The sequence below is a fragment of the Zootoca vivipara genome, chromosome 1 (assembly GCF_963506605.1).
Source record: "Zootoca vivipara chromosome 1, rZooViv1.1, whole genome shotgun sequence".
Taxonomy (NCBI): domain Eukaryota; kingdom Metazoa; phylum Chordata; class Lepidosauria; order Squamata; family Lacertidae; genus Zootoca; species Zootoca vivipara.
Window position 1 is genome coordinate 50,310,135 of NC_083276.1, and position 15,123 is coordinate 50,325,257.

General features: G+C 40.9%; 1 protein-coding gene across 9 annotated transcripts in view; it reads left to right on the top strand.

Annotated features, from left to right (window-relative positions):
• PHF21A (PHD finger protein 21A) overlaps positions 1–15,123 on the top strand; it is a 131,829-nt gene that overhangs the window by 27,499 nt on the left and 89,207 nt on the right. For all 9 annotated transcript variants that reach the window (XM_060274628.1, XM_060274615.1, XM_035115679.2 and 6 more), the window contains exon 2: positions 14,142–14,183. The gene's annotated coding sequence lies outside the window, so the exon portion shown is untranslated. The remainder of the gene's footprint in view (positions 1–14,141; positions 14,184–15,123) is intronic.

Here is a 15,123-nt window from a genome sequence, read left to right on the forward strand (position 1 = left end):
TCCGAGTTTCACCTGTAAAAGATTCACCAGTTTGTTTTTTTAACCTTTCCAAACTTTCCCATTTTATTTACTCCTTTGATGGGAATGAACCATAAAGGTGGCCTATATAATAAAAAAGCAGAGTTTTAGTAAAGGAGTATCATAGAATACATAAAGGGATAAGGCTACTCCACTGAAAACTGAAACCTGGAATTCAGGTTAAACCTATAGTAGACAAGTAGAAAGGGGCCTAATCAGATGTTCCTTCATCCCAATAATTGTACAGTTATTGGAGAGAAACTGGAAGTGGTCCATAGGCTTGTACACTTCCTGCCCTATCCCCTATCACTGTGTGGAAATGAGCAAATGAACCAGGAAATCCTGCATTCAAATAAACTTGGGATTGCCTGTTTCAATTGTGTAGCTCCTCAGCTTTTCCTAGGTATAATGAAACAAGCACTAGATATTATTTGATTTATTATGTATGGCACCTTTTGGGGTCAATCCATCCCAATGTGGCTTCCAACAGTTATATGTCAATGATATATGATGCCCAATAAATTTAAAACCAGAAAAACACAATTACAGAATTGATAAAGGTAACCAGCGATATTATTAAAGCTGGCACCCCCAAACTTCGGCCCTCCAGATGTTTTGGACTTCAATCTCCATCTTCCCCAACCACTGGAGCTGTTAGCTAGGGATCATGGGAGTTGTAGGCCAAAACATCTGGAGGGCCGCAGTTTGGGGATGCCTGTAATAAAGCAACACTCAATGTATTTGGTTTCCATACGACCACAAAAGTAAAGCAACACAAGAAATACAGCATAAAAGCCCTAACTACTGAGTATATGTATGCCTGTGTTTTGGCAGATTAGTACACTCTGATCACAGTATCTAGCAAATATGTATTTTGCATGTAGTAATGCAACATGAGTTTGACCAAACTGCGGGAGGCAGTGACAAGAGTGCCTGGCGTGCTCTGGTCCATGGGGTCACGAAGAGTTGGACACGACTAAACAAACAAAACAAACAATGCAACTAAACCTAAAATGTTTGAAGAAAAAAAGCTACTAGTGATCTGAATATTAGTTTTGTCTATGTATGACATCACTGAAGATCTTATTAAAACAGTGACATTATTCGATTCATGCATAGAAACTGAAACTTGTTTTAAAAGTGTAACTAGCACCATCCATATACAGTAGTGAAAATTGTAAGTTTTCTCAGATCTTGCTTTGCATTATTGTTCTCACTTGAGACTGCTGTCCTCTACAGAGAGAGCTTGCAAGATCTAGCCCACTTTTACTACTAGTTTGTAATGTATAAAAAGGAGTGTTTAGTAATTTGGGACCAGGGTAGTCATGTTATTAATTTAAGAATGTCTCATTATCCTGTCAATTTTATTTGTAACAGAAAATACTTTTAGATATAAATTCATCCATTTAACAGGTATTCATTTAAATGTGTTTCATTGTATTTGGTTTCCATGGAAATGGTGTACAGCTAATGTTATTTATAAGGTGAAAGTAAAATAGGGTGTCTAATGGGACCCCCTGCTGCTCTGATGAGGAGACTTTGGGGGGCTGGGAAATAAAGGCTCGTGGGATTTTGAACAAAGTTTAATGGAAGTCTCTTGTAACTGCTTGTAAAAGACTAGCATTAGCAGTAAACAAATACTTCATGGTGATTGGGAAAACATACATTGAGTTCCTCCTCACCACTTATATTCCTCTTCTTTATTTTTCTAAACTTTTATTTTGTATGTATAGGACTAAAATGTTAATGGAAATTAAGAAGAGCTTTCAAAAACCTCCATGCATAGCTGAAAGTTAAGATTATGAAAATCTCCATTACAGTCACTTGTTTTCACATGTATATAATTGTCTTAAGTATTTGTTTCTGCTGACATTCTCAATTATTGGCTTCCTTCTTAAATGGCTTGTACAAAAAAACAGGCAAAACTTTCAGTCATCAATTACATACATGAAAAATGCTTCTGTTGAAGTGTTTCTGTTGCTTTCTGCTTTGTCAGCCTTATACCAAAGGGTTTTCTGAATGTATAAATTTCATTTGGCTTGCTCCTACTTCCCAAAGTTGCTTACCACTTTGTTCAGCAATGCATACTTTAATTCAGATGTATAATATACAGTAGTGGGTGCAGCAGGAAGGAAGCATTGTGCTGTTCCTAATAGAGCCTCTGGGTTTGTTATGCTTTCATTTTGAGAATTTTCTTGTCCTTCATACAATTTATTAATGTTTCTTTTTAACCTTTTATCTTACACCACAATTTAAGAAGCAAAAGGGTTCCCACTCTGCTTTTCATTTATATGTCCCTGTATCACTTCTCCCTGTTAAGATTTGCATTTAGGATTCCCCCCCCCCCACAGCCTGATTTGGTTGGATGTTTCTGGCAGGTGCTTTGTTGAGATTTATATATTCTTGGCAAGAAGTATGGAATCTCAAAGTGCAGTGGTAGCACTCTTGATGTTTTCTGCCCCAAAGAAGGCACAAGCTCTGATGTGATTCCTTTGTGGCTACCTATCTAAATTGCCCTCCTCGCTCAGGGACTGCCTTGAGATTCCCAGTGCAGGGATATATTGGAAAACATCACGGCAGGCATAGCCTGTTTCCTCTCAACTTGTTTAGTAAAGAAAGAATGCCAACTCCAAAGGCCTTCCATAAGCTATGCTATTATTCAGATGTTTGTGATCATTTTCATTCCTGGGGTATCCATGCTCCTATATGGAACTTTGGAATCATTAAAAAAAAGGTGTATCCCCCTTGGAGTTGACACAATTGGGAACTTTCGATTCTTAATTTGCTTTTGTTTTGGTTTTTAAACTGTTTAATACATGCTTTTAGTTTCTAGGTATTGATGCGTACCACTTGTTGGTAGGTAGATAATGCACACTTCTTTGACTCTTGGGTCCTTTCCAATGGCCCCATTGAATCAGAGGTTAATAATCTATGGCCATATTCAGACTTTTACTTTTGCTTGGACAATGTGGTAACTACAACAGCCATATACCGTACTCTTCCATGTATAAGACGAGGTTTTTTTAATTGAAAAATTATGTTAAAAATTGGGGGTTGTCTTATACACAGTGCACAGGGGGAACGTGGGATTGGTTGCTGCCGCGAGCTGGAGATTGTCAGCGGCTATTGGGCGTGTTATTGGTGGCTGCGGCAAGAGCTGGTGTTGATTTGCTGTTGCTGCAGCAATTGGGCGGGCGATTGTCATCTTCTGCCGGCGAGGGGACAGATGATAGGTGGCTTTTGCAACACGTGCGAGTGGCAGAGTAGGTCAGGCGGGTGAGTGCTTGTTGGCATTCCCCCTAAGAAAAGCTCAACAACTCTGTGCCGCCCCTCCCCAAAAAGCTCAAGGACTCTGGGCACCCCCCCATTTTTTTAAATTTGGAGTCCCCCAAAATAGGGGGCGTCTTATACACGGGGGCATGTTATACACAGGGGAATATGTTAATTTGCATGCAGTTAGTCTTCCTCCCTTGTGGATAAAGCATGCAATCTCCATTCTTATTAAATTCTGATGCTGAACTATTATTAGTGTAGTTTTGTGCATTGGTAAACACTTTCTCCATGACTAGACGAACTAGATATTAAAGGAAACACATGGTTACTGCTAAAAACAGCAACTCCTGTCCTAATAGTTCAATTTATTTTCCACTTTTCCACAGTAGACTGTGCCCAAAGCAGCACACATTAAACATGAGCTTACTGTGTTAATTGTGTTTTATTTTGATAAAACACAATTTTGTTTTTAAAACATCAACTTATTACATTGTAGTGAAGTTTTCCCCATCCCATCATGCTTCAGTGGCTTCTGTTTCTGGACAGTATTACTGTGCATTATTCCCACAACCAAAGCTTGGGAGATGATGTCTGAATTGCACACATGAAATAAGTAGCAACTGGTTTTCCCAGTAGTGATATATGGAAGTGAGAGCTGGACCATAAAGAAGGCTGATCGCCGAAGAATTGATGCTTTTGAATTATGGTGCTGGAGGAGACTCTTGAGAGTCCCATGGACTGCTAGAAGATCAAACCTCTCCATTCTTAAGGAAATCAGCCCTGAGTGCTCCCTGGAAGGACAGATCGTGAAGCTGAGGCTCCAATACTTTGGCCACCTCATGAGAAGAGAAGAATCCTTGGAAAAGACCTTGATGCTGGGAAAGATGGAGGGCACAAGGAGAAGGGGACGACAGAGGACAAGATGGTTGGACAGTGTTCTCGAAGCTACGAACATGAGTTTGACCAAACTGCGGGAGGCAGTGCAAGACAGGAGTGCCTGGCGTGCTATGGTCCATGGGGTCACGAAGAGTCGGACACGACTAAACGACTAAACAACAACAAGTGCAGTTGTTGCACTGAAAAACCAAGTCCTTAAGCTCTGTATGGGAGCCACTATCTTCACTGTCTTCCTTTCCGATCACACAGCTTGAGGATTTCAAGCCCATAGTCTTAGTAAAGAGATTCAGGTCATAGAAAGTTGAAAACTACCACATGCTTGTTAGTATATGGCGTAGCAGTTCAGCAAGAAAAGGGAATCAGACTTTTTATCATGTGCATGTAACTGCCACCTTTTCTCATGGGGCACTGTTCTCTGTTTGGGGGTACTGAGGATTACAAACATCTTCTAGAGGGTATTGATGGCTGCGCCTTTACAGGTAATGTTTTTCCTGCACAGAAATAATATTGGTGTAGAGCAAAATATATATCCATGTGTCTTATGTATACAGTTTATGCATTTTCTTATTACTACAAGCTCCTGTGTGTGCATTGGCTTATCCCTGTGAAGGTAAAATGTATGTAAAGTAGTCTTGTGCTATTGAGATGATTATTTCTCTTCCACTGCTATGTCTGATCCAGGATGCTGGAGGAAGCAAGAACAGATGTCTAGTAGATACTAATCCTTCAGCTTTGTCAACCACTATGCCCTCAGTCATATTCTTACCATATGGCTGTATCTTATTGGGAGTTATGGATTCCAATTCTGATCTCAAAGATCCCTATCCCTATCCCCATGTTTTTATCGTTGCTCCGACTTCAAAATCATCCTCATGCCTCCATAGCATTATTTTGACATGCCTATTGCCCTTCTTCCAAGTGGCTCTTGTAATAATTTCAGAACTGTTTAGAAGACAAGTAGAGGCACTGCAAAAACCATGTGTGGCTTCATAACAAGGGACAGTTTCCCTTTTGTTTCTGAAAAGAATATTTTAAAGGATTGACTGTATTCCAGAAGACCAAGTTTGAAGATTAGCTCTTCTGACCCTCCTGATAACCACAGCTGCAGATATCACAGTATATTGGTCTCTTATCCAAGGAATGTTTTGGGGAAGGAGTAAACAAATACAGTGCCTGAACCTCAAAGAGAATTTACTGATGGAAAACACATTCAGAACAAAATAGAAACATATTACAGAACTGTGGCGTACAGTATTTTGCTTTTTTCCCAAATAGAATAGCCAAGTGACTATTTCATAGTGGATTTGTGATTATCGCTTGTCTGGAGGATGTCTGGGCATTTTTGCTGTTGTAGCACATGGAGTGGAATGGATTTTCCTGTCCCTTTTTAGTTGCATGATTTTGTTTTCCTGCTCAGCCAATCTTGTTCATGTTTCTTGGAAGAAAGTTGCACTGCGTTCAGTATGACTTATTCCCTTGTAAGATTATGTAAACTTCCTTGGAATGTGATGGAAAGTATGGAAATGCCTGAAAAGTAGCATCACTCCTGTGTAGTGAAGCCATCAAATGGCTGCTTTCCTATCCTGCCAGCTGTAAATAAATGCATACTGGATTTGCTGCATGATCAGAATTTGTTTTCAAATCCTACTTGTGAATTCTGGCTCAAAACCCTCTTTTGTGTACAGAAACCTTCAATATTAGTTTCTTCATTATAAGTATGAAGCCAAGCTAACTAAAACCACAAAACTCGTAAAATTATAGCTATAGTAGAATAATCTCCTGCAATATCCAGAACCATCAGTTTCATCTTCCCTTGGGTGCTAGAGGACACTTTCATTTGAACAAAGGTAAATAGGTGGTGTTCAAGAATCTACATGAAACTGCTAGGACAGATCATCAGGAGTTTGGGGCTGGGTGTTCACCAATATGCGGATGATACCCAGCTGTACGTCTTGTTTAAATCAGAACCAGTGAAGCTGGTGAGCATCTCTGTAAGTGTCTGGAGGCTTTTGGAGGGTGAATGGTGGTCAGTGGATTGAGGTCGAATCCCAACAAGACAGAAGTACTGTTTCTGAGGGATATGTGTGGGGGACTCCCTGGTCCTGAATGGGGTAGCTGTGTCCCTGAAGTGTGCAGCCTTGGGGTCATTTTGACTCACAGCTGTCCATGGAAGCGCAGATCAGTTCTGTGTCCAGGGTGGCTGTCTACCAGATCCATCTGGTATGCCACCTGAGACCCTACCTCCCTGTGCACTGTCTTACCTGAGTGGTACATGATCTGGTTAACTCCTGCTTGCACCACTGAAATGCACTCGGCACAGGGCTACCTTTGAAGGTGACTCGGAAACTACAACTAATCCAGAATGCAGCTGCTACACTGGTGACTGGGAGCTGCCGGCAGGACCACCTAACACTGGTTTTGAAAGATCTGCATTGGCTGCTGGTATGTTTCCAAATGTTGGTGCAGACCTTTAAAGCCCTAAACGGCCTCGGTCCTGTATACCTGAAGGAGCGTCTCCACCCCCAGTGTTCAGCCTGGAAACTGAGATCCAGCTCCGAGGTCCTTTTAGCAGTTCCCTCACTGCGAGAAGTGAAGTTACAAGGAACCAGGCAGAGGGCCTTCTCGGTAGTGGCACCTGCCCTGTGGAACACCCACCCGTCAGATGTCAAATAGCTAAAAAACTACACAACTTTCCAAAGACATCAGAAGATGGCCCTGCATTGGGAAGTTTTTAATCTCACTGTTTTAATATTATATGGGAAATCACCCAAAATGGCTGGGAGAATCCAATTGGATGGGTGGGGTGTAAGTAAATAATATAAATATAAATATAAATAATAATCAAATAATACCACCTTCTGTGCATTTTATATTTTGACAAGCCCCGGCAAGCAGCGCCCGCCGCTCTTCGGCTCTGTCCCCCGGTGCCGAAGTGCGGCGGGTGCTGCTTAACAAGCCCTGGGAAGCAGCGCCCGCCGGCTCTGTCGGGCAGCAGGGAAGCAGAGGAACGATCCGTTCCCCCGCTTCCCCCCGCCGCCGCCTGGCACACAGCTCTCTTGGCTGGGAAAGGCAGGCAGGCAAGAGAGCAAGCGCCTGCCTGCCTTCCCCGCCGCCAGTCCCCCGGAGCCCATAGGAACGCATTGATTAAGTTTCAATGCATTCCTATGGGAAACCGGGACTCGCTAGACGAATTTTTCGTAGGACGAATTGAGTCCTTGTTCGTCTAGCGAGGCACCACTGTAGTTGTTCCATGTGCTGCACGAAGAAGTACTCTCTCTCTCTCTCTCTCTCTCTCTCTCTCTCTCTCTGTGTGTGTGTGTGTGTACAGAGCCGAATAGAAATACTTTCATAATTGCTTCCCTAAGCAGATATAAATTCTGTGGCTCAAAGGCTATGAGGCTGAATAAACAGGGGTTTGGGGCCATGCTCCTGGTATTGTAAAAGCTTACTTTTGTTGCAAACATAGATTTCATTTGTTACAGCAACCAATCAGTAACTACATGAATTAGAAAGTTGGAAACTTGATTTTATCAATCACTTTCAATCCAGCCTTTTTCTTGGTGTTTTAATTTGGTTATAAAAATGATCCATCCTGTATAGGGACAACCTAAAATGCGGGTTGTTCTTTCAAGCTGTGTTATTATTTGTGGTGTAGTAGCAATTTTATGATCTTTGTAGAAAAATAATCCCTTTTTATGATTCACTTTTGAGTACTACTTACCACTTCTTTTGTAGACTGATTCCTGCGCTTCATTCTTGCTCTTGTGGTAGACTTCTCAGGGGGAACTATCGATAATATTTGGGAAGAGGGAGAGAACATTGTTGCACTGAACTAAGGTTATAGATGCAACTAGAAGTGTGTTTATAGGAAATAAAAGGTCTAGTTCTCTGTAAGGTGAGAAGTCTTTCCCTGTACAGTCATACCTCATGATACGTCCGCTTCATGTTGCGTCTTTTAAGGTTACGGATGTGCCGAACCGGGAAGTCCCGGAATGGGTTACTTCCGGGTTCGGTGCGTCCATAACCTGCGCGCATGCGCAGAAGTGCCGTGTTGCATGCGCAGATGCGGCGCTTCATGTTGCGGCCTTTTCATGTTGTGAATGGGCCGCCGGAATGGATCCCGTTTGCAACATGAGGTACCACTGTACTTTAACACTTCAAACTGTAGGTGACAGTTCACATTTATGGAATGTTTCTCCACATCGAAAACCTGCACGTCAAAGGAGAGAGGTTAAGCCTATCCTTTTCCCTAATGTGCACACCTCTTGTGTGCAGAAGTATGCGTCCATGGAAGAGCATTTGATTATGCAAACACTTGTCTGTAGGCTGAAGCCCAATTGGAAGCCTGACACCTCCATGAAAACTAATCTTTCGTGTGTCCACAAAGGCGATTGCTCCCTTGTAGTATAACCCCAGCTTCTTTGCCCATAGCCCAAGATGGATGAGATGAAAAGAATTAATTTTATTCTGTCTCTTTATTTTAGAGGAATATAATAGGTTTAAGCTTTATTACAGAGAGTCAATTTAAAATTCATATTTTTTTAAACCCCTATTTTTGTCATTGTTGAAACTGCATTGCTTGTTTGGTAGATAATTAGCTTTTAACTTAGTGTGGGTTTTTTTTTTTTTTGAAGCTGCACTTGCATAGAAATCGAAATTCAATTAAAATGCTCAAAAGCAGCATTTTAAAATTTGTTGCTATTAAATGAAATTACATTAAATGTGTTGGATTGTACATAAATGAAAGGAGAAATGTTTCTGTTAAGCAGGAACTGACAGTAGTAATTAAGGGAAAAGCTTTTTCTGCAGAAGGATAAAATGTAGTCCAGGTACCTCGGAGATGGAAACCTTTTAATATCATGGCATTTTGTTGTTTTTGAGGGGAAAAGCTAGGTGACTGATTTTCACTCATCTGTCTGGACTCAGGGAAGCACTCTTACGGTGGTGATAGCCTACTTCCTCTCCCTGCCTAAACCAATTTTTATTGTTCTTTTGCCCAGTTTGCCATAGCCTTGTTTACAAACACGGCTAGCTGTGTAAAAACCTCTATGCATTTCCAATTCCTGACTGACAGCAACCTTGCTGGACATTAGACTGAGTATACGTACCTTCTGAACACAGAAGAATATTATAGCCACAAACTTGACAAAATCTATACCATTTTACCCTGTTCACTGTGACCCAGAACAAGCATACTACATGTGACTCAAAAGTTTTTTTGAATTAAAGCTTTCTCCTCTTTTAAAGTGGCTGCTACATTTCTGTTACTAAGCTGTTCTGGCTAGGCTGCTGATGTTTGAAAACGGATCTCTGCTGCCTTGGAGTTTAAAAACTTGTTCTGCTAAAATAAAAAGCAGATCTTGTCAGACTCCTTATAAAGCTTATATCCATGCTAAATTGATTAATTTCATTAAACAGATCCATAGTCAAAATGCTTCTTCAGACAAGTAGAGATACAGTCATACCTCGGTTTACGTCCGCTGCGGTTTGAGTACTCTCGGTTTGAGTACTCCGTGGACCCAGAAGTGTTTTCTTCTGGGTTCCGCGGCGCGCGCATGTGCAGAAGCGATCTGTGCGGCATGCGCAGAAGTGCTCTATTGGCGCTTCGCGCACGTGTGCTATCGCCGCTCCATTTAAATATATTTTGGGGAGCGTACGGCTCCCCGGAACCAATTGTGTACTTAAACCGAGGTACCACTGTACTAGAAGAAAACACCCAGCTGGGTGGTATTGCACTTGTGAGAGAAGTTGTGGTTATATGAAAGGGAAATAGAAAAACGTATTTTAATAAATAATATCTTCCTCCTGAAGAATATATCCCGTTCTGGAAAGTTTGGGGATTTATTTTATTAAACAATACAATAATTTCACAACTATTAGTTTTAATATCTGTATTGTTTGTTTTCAGTGCTGTGTTTCTAGAAAAAGAGGCACCAGAACTAACCACGAACCCCTCCCTGGTTCTCTTATAATGGCAATGGCACCCACTTGAAAGGTGCCAGAACTGAGTTCCAGTGAGTTCCAGCTGGAAAAAAGCTCTGGTTTGTTTATTTTTAAAATGTATCAACTTGAGCATTTGAATGTTCTGAGTAGAGATATGCAAAGTTTGCTCGCTTGTATGCAAGAGCTTCTTGTTTAGTGGCACTTGGGTCATCATCTTGATTGTTATTCTCTAGTAGTCTTGCTTCCATAGTAACTACATAGGTGAGGCTGCATACAGAAATGATGCAGAAGGCATTGATTTTTATTGGTATCTCTGGCAGTCTCATGTCTGCTGCTTTGATTTCCATGATCGAAGAAAATATATATATATATAAGTGGAATAACAACCATATATATATATAGTCAATGAATACTTCAGAATTCCACTCTTCAGATAATTTTAGCTCTGAACTACTTACCCTGAAACACATTTTTGTAAGCACTTCATGTGCTTAAACATAACTGTTACAGGTATTTTGAGACGTGCAACAAAGTTTGGTAGAAAATATTCTGTTCTCCCCTGGTTTAAAAAGTATTAAATTTGAACTTCAAAACAAATATTGGGGGCCAAAATTGGATTTAATAGTAATAAGTAACTCACACCATGCAGGGGAAAACACTTTCTAAAGGTATATCATAGAATTGTAGAGTTGGAAGGGACCACAAAGTTCATCTAGTTCAATCCCCGCAATGCAGGAATCTTTTGCCCAGTGTGAGGCTCGAACCCACAACCCTGAGATTAAGAGTCTCATACTCTACTGACTGAGCTATATGATTTAGTTTGTTCTCTTTCTGTAAGTAAGGTGTAGTAATGCATAAGTTGTTTGTCATATGTGATACATATGTTTTCTGCATAAACTCCACCCATTTACAGTATCTGCATCCCAATAATAATAATAACAATAATTTATTTATACCCCGCCCATCTGGATGAGTTTTCCCAGCCACTCTGGGCGGCTTCCAACAAAATATTAAAATACAATAGTCTGTTAAACATTAAAGCTTCCCTAAACAGGGCTGCCTTCAGATGTTGTCTAAACTACATAAACCTCTACATGACTTCTAACTACATAAACCACGACAGGAAGGGGTTGTCAGGTGCCCGAGCCAGCACTGTGCCCTGAGAGTCTGCTGCATTCATTCAAATTCATGCCCGACCCATTAATCCAGTTATCAGGGCAGTTTGCATAAAATAAAGTACAAAAAAAATTAAACCATGCACACTGTAAAGCTGAAAGTAGATCTGTAAAGCAGCAAAAGGAAAAAGTTATAAGTCTGAAACTACCTGGCAAATCTGTCTTTGGAGCTTTCCAGAGATGGGGTGCTACCACTTCAAAACCATTTCTCTATCAACCCACTATACCGCAGATGGTGGAGGAACTCTGAGAAGTCCCAAACTGTAAAAGGCTTTAAACGACGAGACCAACATCTTGATTGGGGTCTAGAAGCCTGCAATTGTGTGGTAGAAGCCCCTGGATTTGCTACAGGGCGAGATAAGCAAGTCTCTCATAGTTATGTAGGGTGGAAAAAAAATGAAAAGCATAAAAGCTATACCCATATAACATAATGCTTAGGTGATAAGATAGTCAAAAAACAAAGTGGTGGTGTCTGTTGAGAATACTATGCACCCATGTCTGTTGGTTTAAATTGTGGATTTATGATTTTAGATTGTTGTTGTTGTTGTTGTTTAGTCGTTTAGTCGTGTCCGACTCTTCGTGACCCCATGGACCAGAGCATCCCAGGCACTCCTGTCTTCCACTGCCTCCCGCAGTTTGGTCAGACTCAGTTGGTGGCTTCGAGAACACTGTCCAACCATCTCGCCCTCCGTCATCCCCTTCTCCTAGTGTCCTTAATCTTTCCCAACATCAAGGTCTTTTCCAGGGAGTCTTCTCTTCTCATGAGTTGGCCAAAGTATTGGAGCCTCAGCTTCACGATCTGTCCTTCCAGTGAGCACTCAGGGCTGATTTCCTTCAGAATGGAGAGGTTTGATCTTCTTGCAGTCCATGGGACTCTCAAGAGTCTCCTCCAGCAACATAATTCAAAAGCATCAATTCTTCGGGAATCAGCCTTCTTTATGGTCCGGCTCTCACTTCCATATATCACTACTGGGAAAACCATAGCTTTAACTATACAGACCTTTGTCGGCAAGGTGATGTCCCTGCTTTTTAAGATGCTGTCTAGGTTTGTCATTGCTTTTCTCCCAAGAAGCAGGTGTCTTTTAATTTCGTGACTGCTGTCACCATCTGCAGTGATCATGGAACCCAAGAAAGTAAAATCTCTCACTGCCTCCATTTCTTCCCCTTCAATTTGCCAGGAGGTGATGGGACCAGTGGCCATGATCTTAGTTTTTTTGATGTTGAGCTTCAGACCATATTTTGCGCTCTCCTCTTTCACCCTCATTAAAAGGTTCTTTTAATTCCTCCTCACTTTCTGCCATCAAGGTTGTGTCATCAGCATATCTGAGGTTGTTGATATTTCTTCCGGCAATCTTAATTCCGGCTTGTGATTCATCCAGCCTTTTGCATGATGAATTCTGCATATAAGTTAAATAAGCAGGGAGACAATATACAGCCTTGTCGTACTCCTTTCCCAATTTTGAACCAATCAGTTATTACATGTCCAGTTCTAACTGTAGCTTCTTGTCCCACATAGAGATTTCTCAGGAGACAGATGAGATGATCAGGCACTCCCATTTCTTTAAGAACTTGCCATGGTTTGCTGTGGTTGACACGGTCAAATGCTTTTGCATAGTCACTGAAGCTTTTGCGTAGTCAATGAAGTCTACTTTTACTTCTATTTTAGATTAGCTGGTTCCAATTCACTATTCTCTAGATCTTGGGTAGAAACTGTCACTGTCGCCTTCCCTGCAGTCATTAGGTAATGTTGCAAGTTGAAAAAAGAAGCCAATCTCAAAGATTGCAGTATTTTCTTCCTATTGTTTTTGTTTGTTTTTAAATTGTACTGGCTTTGTTCAGAATCTGAGTTACGGAGAAATAAAAGTCCAAACTTCAGCAAGTAGAGTCAATGAACAGTAAGCACAAAAAATATCATTAAGAATAACTGTTTGTGGTCTTTATTTAGCATATTATTTTCTCATGCAGATAGGTCCTTAACTTTGAATGTAGGAACAATGGAAATTTAACTCCTTTTCTTTGATGTTGGCTACTTCAAACTATGAGTAGTACTTGTGGGGTGGAGGCTGTGGACTTAAATACAGTATTATGCCTATACATAGTCCCTAGCAATGCCAGGACCCAAGTTCCATTTAGTTTTCCTACCTGGATGCTTTTCAAACAGGCAGAACAGACAGGCACAGCAGCCAGGACAACTGTGGAGCAGGCAAGCTGTTTTCTTGTCATCTGGTCCAAGCTCTACACTTGCTTCTACACTGCCATTTTGTCTGCCATTTGCTTGGCTGGAGAGATGTCCCAGGGATATTATAACTGAATACAGCCCCCATTCTGACATCTGCTGGCGGGGAAGCCTTTTAGCCAGGCCAACATGGGTGGCATCTCCTCAAAGGGAGGAGTTGCCTTTGGGAAACTGCTTTAAGTGTGCCACAAGGCCAAGCATCATCCTAATGTTTGGAGGGTAGGTAGGATCTTAAGGGTGTGGTTGTGGCAGGTTTTGTGCAGCCTAGGATAATTGGTAGGCATTTGGCCTTTTAGGTGTTTTCTTCCTTCTTGGGATTCTGATTTAATTTAGTTTTAATAAACATACAAGAATGAGGGAGGTTGAATAGTTTCTACTTCACATATTTTTGTCCATTTGTCACATGAATTTGAACTACTTTCTGGTTTAGCACAGAGTGTAATAGAGCTTTTCCTTGATATATTAAACTTACTTTTCTCTTTTTTTCTGACTTGCCATAATTTCTTTAAAAACATTTGTTTGCCAGTCTGAATGCATTTTTTCGCAACTAAAATGTTAAGTGTACTATCTGCTGATTCCTCTTTGTTTCTTTTTTGTAGGGGGGCAACAGAGCTGAAGAGAATACTTGTTTTCCAAAACTGGTAAGCTATTTTCTCTCTCCCCCCCCCCTTTGGTTATGTTGAACTTCTAGGCAGAATAAACGTTTTGTTTAGTGAAATCCTTAAAATAAGCAATGAAGATTTGTTGACCAAATAATTCAAAACATGATAGGTACAATATTCATTATTACAGTTGACTTGCAACTTGTGTGCATTTAACCAGCATGCAGTTACACAAATTGAACACACGCTTCCTGAGCCCTGGGAAGTTCTCACACAGGCTCTGGGAGGCTGCTGCAAAATATTGTGGGAGCTTCCCAGAGCCAGTGCAAGAGCCTTCAAAGCCTTGCGGTGTGTGTGTGTGTGTGTGTGTGTGTGTGTGTGTGTGTGTGTGTGGTAAGGCCTGCTTAGTGTGATGGCTCCAGAAAGGTTTTGTGGGGGTGGTTCCTGGGTTGTTCTGGCTATATGCAATTTTGGCCCTATGTACAATCCCCTGAACCTAAGCCCACTCAAGTTTCAAGTCAACTGTGTACAGTAGTTTATATATATATATATATATATATATATATTTAGTTAACTGATTTGTATGGCTTGCTAAGCATTTTGATTTTGAAAGCAGTTCTAACTGCCTTATAAATTAGATGTCAGAAGGGCTGTTCCTGTTAATCTACTCATTCAGTGCCATTTTATTTGCACAAAGTACACTAATATTGGTATACATCTGCCTAATTGCTACTTGTGAATTTATATATAGCCTGTTCTCATTTGTGTAATTTAATAAATCACTGGGAAAATAAGTTGCTTGGTCAAACTTGCTTCTGAATTAACATGTAGTTCTCAGCTCTTGAGTTTTTAAACATAGATACGGTATGCTGCAAGGGGATCTGCTGTGTTGGGCACGTGCCCTCCATTACAAAGCCTTGAGATAAAAGACAAGAATTTTGTATAATATATGACAAGTTGATGTCGTCCCCCCCCTTCC